The sequence below is a fragment of the Schistocerca americana genome, unplaced genomic scaffold, assembly GCF_021461395.2.
Source record: "Schistocerca americana isolate TAMUIC-IGC-003095 unplaced genomic scaffold, iqSchAmer2.1 HiC_scaffold_87, whole genome shotgun sequence".
In the NCBI taxonomy this organism is placed as follows: domain Eukaryota; kingdom Metazoa; phylum Arthropoda; class Insecta; order Orthoptera; family Acrididae; genus Schistocerca; species Schistocerca americana.
Window position 1 is genome coordinate 641953 of NW_025726642.1, and position 17832 is coordinate 659784.

Consider the following 17832-nt stretch of genomic DNA (forward strand, 5'->3'; position numbering starts at 1 on the left):
GTAATCCATAGCAGCATCTACCGAACCTGACAACCCCATCTTTTCAGTAACAGTTATAAAATGTCTGTTAAAAAGTTCTGCAACACTATACACATCTGTCACCAATGCATCATTTACTCTTAATGCACGATACATTTTCTTTCTTCGGTAAGCATTTATTTGTGGTTTATACTTTTGGAATTTTGGTTTTTCATGTTGATTATAAAATGACCTTTTTCATGTTTGAAATGTACTAACTCAATTTTTCCTCACAGCAGGTCAACTTTTGTGTGGTTGCAGCATTACGATCACATTGAGTACATTTTTGGAGAGAGGGACATCATTTGCACCACAGGTGCGGTGCACGATACTTTTTTTATCTTCGGTAAGCATTTTTTTGTTATTTATACTTTCGGAATTTTGGTTTTTCATGTTGATTTTAAAATTACCTTTTTCATGTTTGAAATATACTAACTCAATTTTTCCTCACAGCAGGTCTACTTGTGTGTGGTTGCAACATTACGGTCCCATTGAGTACATTTTTAGAGAGAGGGAATTCAGTTGCACCACAGGGCAGGGTGGAGGGTGCCGTGCACGATACATTTTCTTTCTTCGGTAAGCATTTATTGTGTTTTATACTTTTGGAATTTTCGTTTTTCATGTTGATTATAAAATGACCTTTTTCATGTTTGAAATGTACTAACTCAATTTTTCCTCACAGCAGGTCAACTTTTGTGTGGTTGCAGCATTACGATCACATTGAGTACATTTTTGGAGAGAGGGACATCATTTGCACCACAGGTGCGGTGCACGATACTTTTTTTATCTTCGGTAAGCATTTTTTTGTTATTTATACTTTCGGAATTTTGGTTTTTCATGTTGATTTTAAAATTACCTTTTTCATGTTTGAAATATACTAACTCAATTTTTCCTCACAGCAGGTCTACTTGTGTGTGGTTGCAACATTACGGTCCCATTGAGTACATTTTTAGAGAGAGGGAATTCAGTTGCACCACAGGGCAGGGTGGAGGGTGCCATGCACGATACATTTTCTTTCTTCGGTAAGCATTTTTTTGTGTTTCATACTTTTGGAATTTTGGTTTCTCATGTTGATTATAAAATGCCCTTTTTTATGTTTGAAACGTACTAACTCAATTTTTCCTCACAGCAAGTCAACTTTTGTGTGGTTGCAACATTACGGTCCCATTGAGTACATTTTTGGAGAGATGGACATCAGTTGCACCACAGGGCAGGGTGGAGGGTGCCGTGCACGATACATTTTCTTTCTTCGGTAAGCATTTTTTCGTGTTTTACACTTTTGGAATTTTTGATTTTCATGTTGATTAAAAAATGACCTTATTCATGTTTCAAATGTACTAAATCAATGTGTCCTCACAGCAGATCAACTTGTGTGTGGTTGCAACATTACGGTCCCATTCAGTACATTTTTGGAGAGAGGGACATCATTTGCACCACAGGTGGGGTGCACGATACATTCTCTTTCTTCGGTAAGCATTTTTTGGTTTTTAATACTTTTGGAATTTTGGTTTTTCATGTTGAATTTAAAATGACCTTCTTCATGTTTGAAATGTACTAACTCGATTTTACCTCACAGCAGGTCAACTTGTGTGTGGTTGCATCATTACGGTCCCATTGAGTACATTTTTGGAGAGAGGGACATCATTTGCACCACAGGTGCGGTGCACGATACATTTTCTTTCTTCGGTAAGTTTTTTTTTTTGTTTTATACTTTTGGAATTTTGGTTTTTCATGTTGATTTTAAAATGACCTTTTTCATGTTTGAAATGTACTAACTCGATTGTACCACACAGCAGTTCAACTTGTGTGTGGTTGCAACATTACGGTCCCATTGAGTACATTTTTGGAGAGTAGGACATCAGTTGCACCACAGGGCAGGGTGGAAGGTGCGGTGCACGATACATTTTCTTTCTTCGGTAAGGATATTTTTGTGTTTTATACTTTTGGAATTTTGGTTTTTCATGTTGATTATAAAATGACCTTTTTCATGTTTGAAATGTACTAACTCAATTTTTCCTCACAGCAGGTCAACTTGTGTGTGGTTGCAACATTACGGTCACATTGAGTACATTTTTGGAGAGAGGGGCATCGTTTGCACCATAGGTGCGGTGCACGATACATTTTCTTTCTTCGGTAAGCTTTTTTTCGTTTTTTATACTTTTGGAATTTTGGTTTTTCATGTTGATTATAAAATGACCTTTTTCATGTTTGAAATGTACTAACTCAATTTTTCCTCAAAGCAGGTTAACTTGTGTGTGGTTGCAACATTTCGGTCCCATTGAGTACATTTTTGGAGAGAGGTAAATCAGTAACACCACAGGGCAGGGTATAGGGTGCCGTGCACGATACATATTCTTTCTTAGATAAGCATTTTTTTGTGTTTTATATTTTTGGAATATTAGTTTTTCATGTTGATTATAAAATGACCTTTTTCATGTTTGAAATGTACTAACTCAATTTTTCCTCACAGCAGGTCAACTTGTGTGTGGTTGCATCATTACGGTCCCATTGAGTACATTTTTGGAGAGAGGGATATCAGTTGCACCAAAGGTGCGGTGCACGATACATTTTCTTTCTTCGGTAAGCTTTATTTTGTGTTTTATACTTTTGGAATTTTGGTTTTTCATGTTGATTATAAAATGACCTTTTATATGTTTGAAATGTACTAACTCAATTTTTCCTCACAGCAGGTCAACTTGTGTGTGGTTGCAACATTACGGTCCCATTGAGTACATTTTTGGAGAGAGGGACATCGTTTGCACCATAGGTGCGGTGCACGATACATTTTCTTTCTTCGGTAAGCTTTTTTTTGTTTTTTATACTTTTGGAATTTTGGTTTTTCATGCTGATTTTAAAATGACATTTTTCATGTTTGAAATGTACTAACTCAATTTTTCCTCAAAGCAGGTTAACTTGCAAGTGGTTGCAACATTTCGGTCCCATTGAGTACATTTTTGGAGAGAGGGACATCATTTGCACCACATGTGCGGTGCACGATACATTTTCTTTCTTCGGTAAGCATTTTTTTGTGTTTTATACTTTTGGAATTTTGGTTTTTCATGTTGATTATAAAATGACCTTTTTCATGTTTGAAATGTACTAACTCAATTTTTCCTCAAAGCAGGTTAACTTGTGTGTGGTTGCAACATTTCGGTCCCATTGAGTACATTTTTGGAGAGAGGGAAATCAGTTACACCACAGGGCAGGGTGGAGGGTGCCGTGCACGATACATTTTCTTTCTTAGATAAGCATTTTTTTGTGTTTTATATTTTTGGAATTTTGGTTTTTCATGTTGATTATAAAATGACCTTTTTCATGTTTGAAATGTACTAACACAATTTTTCCTCACAGCAGGTCAACTTGTGTGTGGTTGCAACATTACGGTCCCATTGAGTACATTTTTGGAGAGAGGGACATCATTTGCACCACATGTGCGGTGCACGATACATTTTCTTTCTTCGGTAAGCATTTTTTTGTGTTTTATACTTTTGGAATTTTGGTTTTTCATGTTGATTTTAAAATGACCTTTTTCATGTTTGTAATGTACTAACTCGATTGTACCTCACAGCAGGTCAACTTGTGTGTGGTTGCAACATTACGGTCCCATTGAGTACATTTTTGGAGAGAGGGACATCGTTTGCACCTCAGGTGCGGTGCACATTACATTTTCTTTCTTCGGTAAGCATTTTTTTGTGTTTTATAGTCTTGGAATTTTGGGTTTTCATGTTGATTATAAAATGACCTTCTTCATGTTTGAAATGTACTAACTCAATTTTTCCTCACAGCAGGTCAACTTGTGTGTGTTTGCATCATTGCGGTTTCATTGAGTACGGTTTGGAGAGAGGGCCATCATTTGCACCACAGGTGCGGTGCACGATACATTTTCTTTCTTCGGTAAGCATTATATTGTTTTTTATAATTTTGGAACCTTGGTTTTTGTTGTTGATTATAAAACGACCTTTTTCATGTTTGAAATTTTCTAACTCGGTTTTTCCTCACAACAGGTCTACTTGTATGTGGTTGCAACATTACGGTCACATTGAGTACATTTTTGGGGAGAGGGACATCATTTGCACCACAGGTGGGTAACTTTTTTTCGTTTTTTGTACTTTTGGAATTTTGGTTTTTCATGTTGATTTTAAAATGACTTTTTTCATGTTTGAAATGAACTAACTCAATTTTTCCACACAGCAGGTCAACTTGAGTGTGGTTGCAACATTACGGTCCCATTGAGTACATTTTTGGAGAGAGGGACATCCGTTGCACGACGGGGCAGGATGGAGTTTGCCGTGCACGATACATCTTCTTTCTTCGGTAAGCATTTTTTTGTGTTTTATACTTTTGGAATTTTGGTATTTCATGTTGATTAAAAAATGACCTTTTTCATGTTTCAAATGTACTAACTCAATTTTTCCTCACAGCAGGTCAACTTGTGTGTGGTTGCAACATTACGGTCCCATTGAGTACATTTTTGGAGAGAGGGACATCATTTGCACCACAGGTGGGGTGCACGATACATTCTCTTTCTTCGGTAAGCATTTTTTTGTTTTTTATACATTTGAAATTTTGGTTTTTCATGTTGAATTTAAAATGACCTTTTTCATGTTTGAAATGTACTAACTCGATTTCACCTCACAGCAGGTCAACTTGTGTGTGGTTGCAACATTACGGTCCCATTGAGTACATTTTTGGAAAGTAGGACATCAGTTGCACCACAGGGCAGTGTGGAGGGTGCTGTGCACGATACATTTTCTTTCTTCGGTAAGCATTTTTTTGTGTTTTATACTTTTGTAATTTTGGTTTTCATGTTGATTATAAAAGGACCTTTTTCATGTTTGAAATGTACTAACTCAATTTTTCCTCACAGCAAATCAACTTGTGTGTGGTTGCAACATTACGGTCCCATTAAGTACATTTTTGGCGAGAGGGAGATCAGTTGCACCACAGGGCTGGGTGGAGGGTGCCGTGCACGATACATTTTCTTTCTTCGGTAAGCATTATTTTGTGTTTTATACTTTTGGAATTTTGGTTTTTCATGTTGATTTTAAAATGACCTTTTTCATGGTTGTAATGTACTAACTCAATCTATCCTCACAGCAGGTCAACTAGTGTGTGGTTGCAACATTACGGTCCCATTGAGTACCTTTTTGGAGAGAGGGCAACATTTGCACTACAGGTGCGGTGCACGAGACATTTTCTTGCTTCGGTAAGCATTTTTTTGTTTTTTATACTTTTGGAATTTTGGTTTTTCATGGTGATTTTAAAATGACCTTTTTCATGTTTGAAATGTACTAACTCGATTTTACCTCACAGCAGGTCAACTTGTGTGTGGTTGCAACATTACGGTCCCATTGAGTACATATTTGGAGAGAGGGACATCAGTTGCACCACAGGGCAGGGTGGAGGGTGCCGTTTTAGATTAGATTAGATTTACTTTCATTCCAATTGATCCGTAGTGAGGAGGTCCTCCAGGATGTGGAACATGTCAGAAAAACAACAGTACATGACAAATATTTAAACTAAAACAAATAAGCTAATGTACCATTCCACAGGTCCCAAGTGGAATGATCGTCATTTTTTAATGAACACTAAGAGTCATTTTACAAATACTATTGCACTGAATTTAAAATAAAAAAGTTTTATATTTATTTATAAGGTAAGAAACATGTAATACAACTACTGTAATACTTATTTACAATGAACACATTACTGCACTGAAATGGTGCAGAAGTTAGATTATACTTACACACACACACACACACACACACACACACACACACACACACACACAAATTTTCAGTGAACACATTACTGCACTGAAATTGTGCAGAAGTTATGTTGTACTTATATACAAATCAGTTGGTTTTCCTCAGAAATTCATCAATGGAGTAGAAGGAGTTGGCCACCAATAAATCCTTTAGGCTTCTCTTAAACTGAATTTCATTGGTTGTTAAGCTTTTTATGGCTGCTGGCAAGTTATTGAAAATGTGTGTTCCTGAATAATGCACACCTTTTTGTACAAGACTAAGTGACATTAAATCCTTGTGAAGATTATTCTTATTTCTAGTATTGATTCCATGAATTGAGCTGTTGGTTTGAAAAAGTGATATATTTTTAATGACAAATTTCATTAAGGAATAAATATATTGGGAAGCTGTAGTTAGTATCCCTAGTTCCCTAAACAGGCTTCTGCAGGATGTTCTTGAGTTCACACCACATATAATTCTTACTGCACGTTTTTGTGCCCGGAAAACTTTAGCTTGGCTTGATGAATTACCCCAGAAAATAATCCCATATGACATTATGGAATGAAAGTAAGCATAGTATGCCAGCTTTTTCATTTTTATATCCCCTATGTCTGACAAAATTCGCATTGCAAACAGAGATTTGTTAAGACGCTTCAGCAGTTCTGTGGTGTGCTCCTCCCAGTTGAATTTATTATCAAGCTGTAATCCCAAGAATTTAACACCGTCCACTTCTTCTATCTTCTTGTCATCATATGTTAGACATATACTCTTGGGACACCCCTTACAAGTTCTGAACTGCATGTAGTGTGTTTTTTCAAAGTTTAGTGACAAAGAATTGGCTAGGAACCAGTGATTAATGTCTACAAATATTTTATTGGCTGATCTTTCTAAGACTACACTTGATTTGCTATTTATTGCAATGTTTGTATCATCAGCAAACAAAACAAACTTGGCATCTGGTAATGTTACTGATGAAAGGTCATTGATATACACAAGAAAAAGTAAGGGCCCCAAAATGGAACCTTGTGGGACCCCACATGTAATTAGTTCCCAGTTGGATGATGCCTGATAGCTTGATACATGTCTCTTTCCTAATAACACCCTTTGTTTCCTGCCAGAGACATAAGATTTGAACCATTTTGCAGCATTTCCTGTTACACTATAATATTCTAGTTTACTTAAAAGGATATTGTGATTTACACAGTCAAATGCCTTTGACAGATCACAAAATATACCAGTTGCCTGCAATTTTTTGTCTAATGAATTAAGTACATTTTCACTGTAAGTGTAGATAGCCTTCTCAATATCAGAACCTTTTAGAAATCCAAACTGTGACTTTGACAGTATGTTATTTGAGATAAGATGGTTATAAAGACGACTGTACATAACTTTTACGAAAATTTTTGAGAATGCTGGCAACAGTGAAATTGGACGGAAATTTGATGCTATTTCTTTATCTCCCTTCTTAAACAGTGGCTTAACTTCAGCATATTTCAGCCATTCGGGAAATATTCCACTGATAAACGACTGGTTACACAGATAGCTTAATATGTTACTTGGCTCAGAATCACATTCTTTAATTAACTTTGTTGATATTTCATCATACCCACTAGATGTTTTTGATTTCAAAGATTTTATGATGGACATTATTTCTGTTGGGGTAGTGAGGGTCAAATTCATATTATGGAAGTTACTTGAAATGTCTGGTCTAAGGTAATCCATAGCAGCATCTACCGAACCTGACAACCCCATCTTTTCAGTAACAGTTATAAAATGTTTGTTAAAAAGTTCTGCAACACTATACACATCTGTCACCAATGCATCATTTACTCTTAATGCACGATACATTTTCTTTCTTCGGTAAGCATTTATTTGTGGTTTATACTTTTGGAATTTTGGTTTTTCATGTTGATTATAAAATGACCTTTTTCATGTTTGAAATGAACTAACTCAATTTTTCCTCACAGCAGGTCAACTTGTGTGTGGTTGCAACATTATGGTCCCATTGAGTACATTTTTGGCGAGAGGGAGATCAGTTGCACCACAGGGCTGGGTGGAGGGTGCCGTGCACGATACATTTTCTTTCTTCGGTAAGCATTATTTTGTGTTTTATACTTTTGGAATTTTGGTTTTTCATGTTGATTTTAAAATGACCTTTTTCATGGTTGTAATGTACTAACTCAATCTATCCTCACAGCAGGTCAACTAGTGTGTGGTTGCAACATTACGGTCCCATTGAGTACCTTTTTGGAGAGAGGGCAACATTTGCACTACAGGTGCGGTGCACGAGACATTTTCTTGCTTCGGTAAGCATTTTTTTGTTTTTTATACTTTTGGAATTTTGGTTTTTCATGGTGATTTTAAAATGACCTTTTTCATGTTTGAAATGTACTAACTCGATTTTACCTCACAGCAGGTCAACTTGTGTGTGGTTGCAACATTACGGTCCCATTGAGTACATTTTTGGAAAGTAGGACATCAGTTGCACCACAGGGCAGTGTGGAGGGTGCTGTGCACGATACATTTTCTTTCTTCGGTAAGCATTTTTTTGTGTTTTATACTTTTGTAATTTTGGTTTTCATGTTGATTATAAAAGGACCTTTTTCATGTTTGAAATGTACTAACTCAATTTTTCCTCACAGCAAATCAACTTGTGTGTGGTTGCAACATTACGGTCCCATTAAGTACATTTTTGGCGAGAGGGAGATCAGTTGCACCACAGGGCTGGGTGGAGGGTGCCGTGCACGATACATTTTCTTTCTTCGGTAAGCATTATTTTGTGTTTTATACTTTTGGAATTTTGGTTTTTCATGTTGATTTTAAAATGACCTTTTTCATGGTTGTAATGTACTAACTCAATCTATCCTCACAGCAGGTCAACTAGTGTGTGGTTGCAACATTACGGTCCCATTGAGTACCTTTTTGGAGAGAGGGCAACATTTGCACTACAGGTGCGGTGCACGAGACATTTTCTTGCTTCGGTAAGCATTTTTTTGTTTTTTATACTTTTGGAATTTTGGTTTTTCATGGTGATTTTAAAATGACCTTTTTCATGTTTGAAATGTACTAACTCGATTTTACCTCACAGCAGGTCAACTTGTGTGTGGTTGCAACATTACGGTCCCATTGAGTACATATTTGGAGAGAGGGACATCAGTTGCACCACAGGGCAGGGTGGAGGGTGCCGTTTTAGATTAGATTAGATTTACTTTCATTCCAATTGATCCGTAGTGAGGAGGTCCTCCAGGATGTGGAACATGTCAGAAAAACAACAGTACATGACAAATATTTAAACTAAAACAAATAAGCTAATGTACCATTCCACAGGTCCCAAGTGGAATGATCGTCATTTTTTAATGAACACTAAGAGTCATTTTACAAATACTATTGCACTGAATTTAAAATAAAAAAGTTTTATATTTATTTATAAGGTAAGAAACATGTAATACAACTACTGTAATACTTATTTACAATGAACACATTACTGCACTGAAATGGTGCAGAAGTTAGGTTATACTTACACACACACACACACACACACACACACACACACACACAAATTTTCAGTGAACACATTACTGCACTGAAATTGTGCAGAAGTTATGTTGTACTTATATACAAATCAGTTGGTTTTCCTCAGAAATTCATCAATGGAGTAGAAGGAGTTGGCCACCAATAAATCCTTTAGGCTTCTCTTAAACTGAATTTCATTGGTTGTTAAGCTTTTTATGGCTGCTGGCAAGTTATTGAAAATGTGTGTTCCTGAATAATGCACACCTTTTTGTACAAGACTAAGTGACTTTAAATCCTTGTGAAGATTATTCTTATTTCTAGTATTGATTCCATGAATTGAGCTGTTGGTTTGAAAAAGTGATATATTTTTAATGACAAATTTCATTAAGGAATAAATATATTGGGAAGCTGTAGTTAGTATCCCTAGTTCCCTAAACAGGCTTCTGCAGGATGTTCTTGAGTTCACACCACATATAATTCTTACTGCACGTTTTTGTGCCCGGAAAACTTTAGCTTGGCTTGATGAATTACCCCAGAAAATAATCCCATATGACATTATGGAATGAAAGTAAGCATAGTATGCCAGCTTTTTCATTTTTATATCCCCTATGTCTGACAAAATTCGCATTGCAAACAGAGATTTGTTAAGACGCTTCAGCAGTTCTGTGGTGTGCTCCTCCCAGTTGAATTTATTATCAAGCTGTAATCCCAAGAATTTAACACCGTCCACTTCTTCTATCTTCTTGTCATCATATGTTAGACATATACTCTTGGGACACCCCTTACAAGTTCTGAACTGCATGTAGTGTGTTTTTTCAAAGTTTAGTGACAAAGAATTGGCTAGGAACCAGTGATTAATGTCTACAAATATTTTATTGGCTGATCTTTCTAAGACTACACTTGATTTGCTATTTATTCCAATGTTTGTATCATCAGCAAACAAAACAAACTTGGCATCTGGTAATGTTACTGATGAAAGGTCATTGATATACACAAGAAAAAGTAAGGGCCCCAAAATGGAACCTTGTGGGACCCCACATGTAATTAGTTCCCAGTTGGATGATGCCTGATAGCTTGATACATGTCTCTTTCCTAATAACACCATTTGTTTCCTGCCAGAGACATAAGATTTGAACCATTTTGCAGCATTTCCTGTTACACTATAATATTCTAGTTTACTTAAAAGGATATTGTGATTTACACAGTCAAATGCCTTTGACAGATCACAAAATATACCAGTTGCCTGCAATTTTTTGTCTAATGAATTAAGTACATTTTCACTGTAAGTGTAGATAGCCTACTCAATATCAGAACCTTTTAGAAATCCAAACTGTGACTTTGACAGTATGTTATTTGAGATAAGATGGTTATAAAGACGACTGTACATTACTTTTTCGAAAATTTTTGAGAATGCTGGCAACAGTGAAATTGGACGGAAATTTGATGCTATTTCTTTATCTCCCTTCTTAAACAGTGGCTTAACTTCAGCATATTTCAGCCATTCGGGAAATATTCCACTGATAAACGACTGGTTACACAGATAGCTTAATATGTTACTTAGCTCAGAATCACATTCTTTAATTAACTTTGTTGATATTTCATCATACCCACTAGATGTTTTTGATTTCAAAGATTTTATGATGGACATTATTTCTGTTGGGGCAGTGAGGGTCAAATTCATATTATGGAAGTTACTTGAAATGTCTGGTCTAAGGTAATCCATAGCAGCATCTACCGAACCTGACAACCCCATCTTTTCAGTAACAGTTATAAAATGTTTGTTAAAAAGTTCTGCAACACTATACACATCTGTCACCAATGCATCATTTACTCTTAATGCACGATACATTTTCTTTCTTCGGTAAGCATTTATTTGTGGTTTATACTTTTGGAATTTTGGTTTTTCATGTTGATTATAAAATGACCTTTTTCATGTTTGAAATGTACTAACTCAATTTTTCCTCACAGCAGGTCAACTTGTGTGTGGTTGCAACATTATGGTCCCATTGAGTACATTTTTGGCGAGAGGGAGATCAGTTGCACCACAGGGCTGGGTGGAGGGTGCCGTGCACGATACATTTTCTTTCTTCGGTAAGCATTATTTTGTGTTTTATACTTTTGGAATTTTGGTTTTTCATGTTGATTTTAAAATGACCTTTTTCATGGTTGTAATGTACTAACTCAATCTATCCTCACAGCAGGTCAACTAGTGTGTGGTTGCAACATTACGGTCCCATTGAGTACCTTTTTGGAGAGAGGGCAACATTTGCACTACAGGTGCGGTGCACGAGACATTTTCTTGCTTCGGTAAGCATTTTTTTGTTTTTTATACTTTTGGAATTTTGGTTTTTCATGGTGATTTTAAAATGACCTTTTTCATGTTTGAAATGTACTAACTCGATTTTACCTCACAGCAGGTCAACTTGTGTGTGGTTGCAACATTACGGTCCCATTGAGTACATATTTGGAGAGAGGGACATCAGTTGCACCACAGGGCAGGGTGGAGGGTGCCGTTTTAGATTAGATTAGATTTACTTTCATTCCAATTGATCCGTAGTGAGGAGGTCCTCCAGGATGTGGAACATGTCAGAAAAACAACAGTACATGACAAATATTTAAACTAAAACAAATAAGCTAATGTACCATTCCACAGGTCCCAAGTGGAATGATCGTCATTTTTTAATGAACACTAAGAGTCATTTTACAAATACTATTGCACTGAATTTAAAATAAAAAAGTTTTATATTTATTTATAAGGTAAGAAACATGTAATACAACTACTGTAATACTTATTTACAATGAACACATTACTGCACTGAAATGGTGCAGAAGTTAGATTATACTTACACACACACACACACACACACACACACACACACACACAAATTTTCAGTGAACACATTACTGCACTGAAATTGTGCAGAAGTTATGTTGTACTTATATACAAATCAGTTGGTTTTCCTCAGAAATTCATCAATGGAGTAGAAGGAGTTGGCCACCAATAAATCCTTTAGGCTTCTCTTAAACTGAATTTCATTGGTTGTTAAGCTTTTTATGGCTGCTGGCAAGTTATTGAAAATGTGTGTTCCTGAATAATGCACACCTTTTTGTACAAGACTAAGTGACTTTAAATCCTTGTGAAGATTATTCTTATTTCTAGTATTGATTCCATGAATTGAGCTGTTGGTTTGAAAAAGTGATATATTTTTAATGACAAATTTCATTAAGGAATAAATATATTGGGAAGCTGTAGTTAGTATCCCTAGTTCCCTAAACAGGCTTCTGCAGGATGTTCTTGAGTTCACACCACATATAATTCTTACTGCACGTTTTTGTGCCCGGAAAACTTTAGCTTGGCTTGATGAATTACCCCAGAAAATAATCCCATATGACATTATGGAATGAAAGTAAGCATAGTATGCCAGCTTTTTCATTTTTATATCCCCTATGTCTGACAAAATTCGCATTGCAAACAGAGATTTATTAAGACGCTTCAGCAGTTCTGTGGTGTGCTCCTCCCAGTTGAATTTATTATCAAGCTGTAATCCCAAGAATTTAACACCGTCCACTTCTTCTATCTTCTTGTCATCATATGTTAGACATATACTCTTGGGACACCCCTTACAAGTTCTGAACTGCATGTAGTGTGTTTTTTCAAAGTTTAGTGACAAAGAATTGGCTAGGAACCAGTGATTAATGTCTACAAATATTTTATTGGCTGATCTTTCTAAGACTACACTTGATTTGCTATTTATTCCAATGTTTGTATCATCAGCAAACAAAACAAACTTGGCATCTGGTAATGTTACTGATGAAAGGTCATTGATATACACAAGAAAAAGTAAGGGCCCCAAAATGGAACCTTGTGGGACCCCACATGTAATTAGTTCCCAGTTGGATGATGCCTGATAGCTTGATACATGTCTCTTTCCTAATAACACCCTTTGTTTCCTGCCAGAGACATAAGATTTGAACCATTTTGCAGCATTTCCTGTTACACTATAATATTCTAGTTTACTTAAAAGGATATTGTGATTTACACAGTCAAATGCCTTTGACAGATCACAAAATATACCAGTTGCCTGCAATTTTTTGTCTAATGAATTAAGTACATTTTCACTGTAAGTGTAGATAGCCTACTCAATATCAGAACCTTTTAGAAATCCAAACTGTGACTTTGACAGTATGTTATTTGAGATAAGATGGTTATAAAGACGACTGTACATTACTTTTTCGAAAATTTTTGAGAATGCTGGCAACAGTGAAATTGGACGGAAATTTGATGCTATTTCTTTATCTCCCTTCTTAAACAGTGGCTTAACTTCAGCATATTTCAGCCATTCGGGAAATATTCCACTGATAAACGACTGGTTACACAGATAGCTTAATATGTTACTTAGCTCAGAATCACATTCTTTAATTAACTTTGTTGATATTTCATCATACCCACTAGATGTTTTTGATTTCAAAGATTTTATGATGGACATTATTTCTGTTGGGGCAGTGAGGGTCAAATTCATATTATGGAAGTTACTTGAAATGTCTGGTCTAAGGTAATCCATAGCAGCATCTACCGAACCTGACAACCCCATCTTTTCAGTAACAGTTATAAAATGTTTGTTAAAAAGTTCTGCAACACTATACACATCTGTCACCAATGCATCATTTACTCTTAATGCACGATACATTTTCTTTCTTCGGTAAGCATTTATTTGTGGTTTATACTTTTGGAATTTTGGTTTTTCATGTTGATTATAAAATGACCTTTTTCATGTTTGAAATGTACTAACTCAATTTTTCCTCACAGCAGGTCAACTTGTGTGTGGTTGCAACATTATGGTCACATTGAGTACATTTTTGGTGAGAGGGACTTCAGTTGCACCACAGGGCAGGGTGGAGGGTGCCGTGCACGATACATTTTCTTTCTTCGGTAAGCATTTTTTGTGTTTTATACTTTTGGAATTTTCGTTTTTCATGTTGATTATAAAATGACCTTTTTCATGTTTGAAATGTACTAACTCAATTTTTCCTCACAGCAGGTCAACTTTTGTGTGGTTGCAGCATTACGATCACATTGAGTACATTTTTGGAGAGAGGGACATCATTTGCACCACAGGTGCGGTGCACGATACTTTTTTTATCTTCGGTAAGCATTTTTTTGTTATTTATACTTTCGGAATTTTGGTTTTTCATGTTGATTTTAAAATTACCTTTTTCATGTTTGAAATATACTAACTCAATTTTTCCTCACAGCAGGTCTACTTGTGTGTGGTTGCAACATTACAGTCCCATTGAGTACATTTTTAGAGAGAGGGAATTCAGTTGCACCACAGGGCAGGGTGGAGGGTGCCATGCACGATACATTTTCTTTCTTCGGTAAGCATTTTTTTGTGTTTCATACTTTTGGAATTTTGGTTTTTCATGTTGATTATAAAATGCCCTTTTTTATGTTTGAAACGTACTAACTCAATTTTTCCTCACAGCAAGTCAACTTTTGTGTGGTTGCAACATTACGGTCCCATTGAGTACATTTTTGGAGAGATGGACATCAGTTGCACCACAGGGCAGGGTGGAGGGTGCCGTGCACGATACATTTTCTTTCTTCGGTAAGCATTTTTTCGTGTTTTACACTTTTGGAACTTTCGATTTTCATGTTGATTAAAAAATGACCTTATTCATGTTTCAAATGTACTAAATCAATGTGTACTCACAGCAGATCAACTTGTGTGTGGTTGCAACATCACGGTCCCATTCAGTACATTTTTGGAGAGAGGGACATCATTTGCACCACAGGTGGGGTGCACTATACATTCTCTTTCTTCGGTAAGCATTTTTTGGTTTTTAATACTTTTGGAATTTTGGTTTTTCATGTTGAATTTAAAATGACCTTCTTTATGTTTGAAATGTACTAACTCGATTTTACCTCACAGCAGGTCAACTTGTGTGTGGTTGCAACATTTCGGTCCCATTGAGTAAATTTTTGGAAAGTAGGACATCAGTTGCACCACAGGGCAGGGTGGAGGGTGCGGTGGACGATAGATTTTCTTTTTTTGGTAAGCATTCTTTTGTGTTTTATACTTTTGGAATTTTGGTTTTTGTTGTTGATCATAAAACGACCCTTTTCATGTTTGAAATGTACTAACTCGATTTTTCTTCACAGCAGGTCAACTTGTGTGTGGTTGCAACATTACGGTCCCATTGAGTACATATTTGGAGAGAGGGACATCAGTTGCACCACAGGGCAGGGTGAAGGGTGCTGTGCACGATACATTTTCTTTCTTCGGTAAGCATTTTTTGTGTTTTATACTTTATTAATTTTGGTTTTTCATGTTGATTATAAAATGACCTTTTTCATGTTTGAAATGTACTAACTCAATTTTTCCTCACAGCAGGTCAACTTGTGTGTGGTTGCAACATTATGGTGAAATTGAGTACATTTTTGGAGGGAGGGACTTCAGTTGCACCACAGGGCAGGGTGGAGGGTGCGGTGCACCATACATTTTCTTTCTTCGGTAAGCATTTTTTTGTGTTTTATACTTTTGGAATTTTGGTTTTTCATGTTGATTATAAAACGACCTTTTTCATGTTTGAAATGTACTAACTCGATTTTTCTTCACAACGGGTCAACTTGTGTGTGGTTGCAACATTACGGTCCCATTGAGTACATTTCTGGGGAGTAGGACATCAGTTGCACCACAGGGTAGGGTGGAGGGTGCGGTGCACCATACATTTTCTTTCTTCGGTAAGCATTTTTTTGTGTTTTATACTTTTGGAATTTTGGTTTTTCATGTTGATTATAAAACGACCTTTTTCATGTTTGAAATGTACTAACTCGATTTTTCTTCACAACGGGTCAACTTGTGTGTGGTTGCAACATTACGGTCCCATTGAGTACATATTTGGAGAGAGGGACATCAGTTGCTCCATAGGGCAGGGTGGAGGGTGCCGTGCACAATACATTTTCTTTCTTCGGTAAGCATTTTTTTGTGTTTTATACTTTTGGAATTTTCGTTTTTCATGTTGATTATAAAATGACCTTTTTCATGTTTGAAATGTACCAACTCAATTTTTCCTCACAGCAGGTAAACTTGTGTGTGGTTGAAGCATTACGGTCCAATTGAGTACATTTTTGAAGAGAGGGACATCATTTGCACCACAGGTGCGAGCACGATACATATTCTTTCTTCAGTAAGAATATTTTTCTTTTTTATACTTTTGGAATTTTGGTTTTTCATGTTGATTTTAGAATTACCTTTTTCATGTTTGAAATGTTCTAACTCGATTTTACCTCACAGCAGGTCAACTTGTGTGTGGTTGCAACATTACGGTCCCATTGAGTACATTTTTGGGGAGTAGGACATCAGTTGCACCACAGGGTAGGGTGGAGGGTGCGGTGCACGATACATTTTCTTTCTTCGGTAAGCATTTTTTTGTGTTTTACACTTTTGGAATTTTGGTTTTTGATGTTGATTATAAAATGACCTTTTTCATGTTTGAAATGTACTAACTCAATTTTTCCTCACAGCAGGTCAACTTTTCTGTGGTTGCAACATTACGGTCACATTGAGTACATTTTTGGAGAGAGGGACATCATTTGCACCTCAGGTGCGGTGCACGATACATTTTCTTTCTTCGGTAAGCATTTTTTTATGTTTTATACTTTTCGAATTTTGGTTTTTCATGTTGATTATAAAATGACCATTTTCATGTTTGTAATGTACTAACTCAATTTTTCCTCACAGCAGGTCAACTTGTGTGTGATTGCAATATTACGGTCCACATGAGTACATTCTTGGAGAGAGGGACATCAGTTGCACCACAGGGCAGTGTGGAAGGTGCCGTGCACCATACATTTTCTTTCTTTGATAAGCATTTTTTTGTGTTTTATACTTTTGGAATTTTGGTTTTTCATGTTGATTATAAAATGACATTTTTCATGTTTGAAATGTACTAACTCAATTTTTCCTCACAGCAGGTCAACTTGTGTGTGGTTGCAACATTACGGTCCTATTGAGTACATTTTTGGAGAGAGGGGCATCATTTGCACCACAGGTGGGGTGCACGATTGATTTTCTTTCTTCAGTAAGCATTTTTTTGTGTTTTATATTTTGGAATTTTGGTTTTTCATGTTGATTATAAAATGACCTTTTTCATGTTTGAAATGTACTAACTCAATTTTTCCCCAGAGCTGGTCAACTTGTGTGTGGTTGCAACATTACGGTCCCATTGAGTACATTTTTGGAGAGAAGGACATCATTTGCACCACAGGTGGGGTGCACGATACATTCTCTTTCTTCGGTAAGCATTTTTTGGTTTTTAATACTTTTGGAATTTTGGTTTTTCATGTTGAATTTAGAATTACCTTCTTCATGTTTGAAATGTACTAACTCGATTTTACCTCACAGCAGGTCAACTTGTGTGTGGTTGCAACATTTCGGTCCCATTGAGTACATTTTTGGAAAGTAGGACATCAGTTGCTCCATAGGGCAGGGTGGAGGGTGCCGTGCACAATAAATTTTTTTCTTCGGTAAGCATTTTTTTGTGTTTTATACTT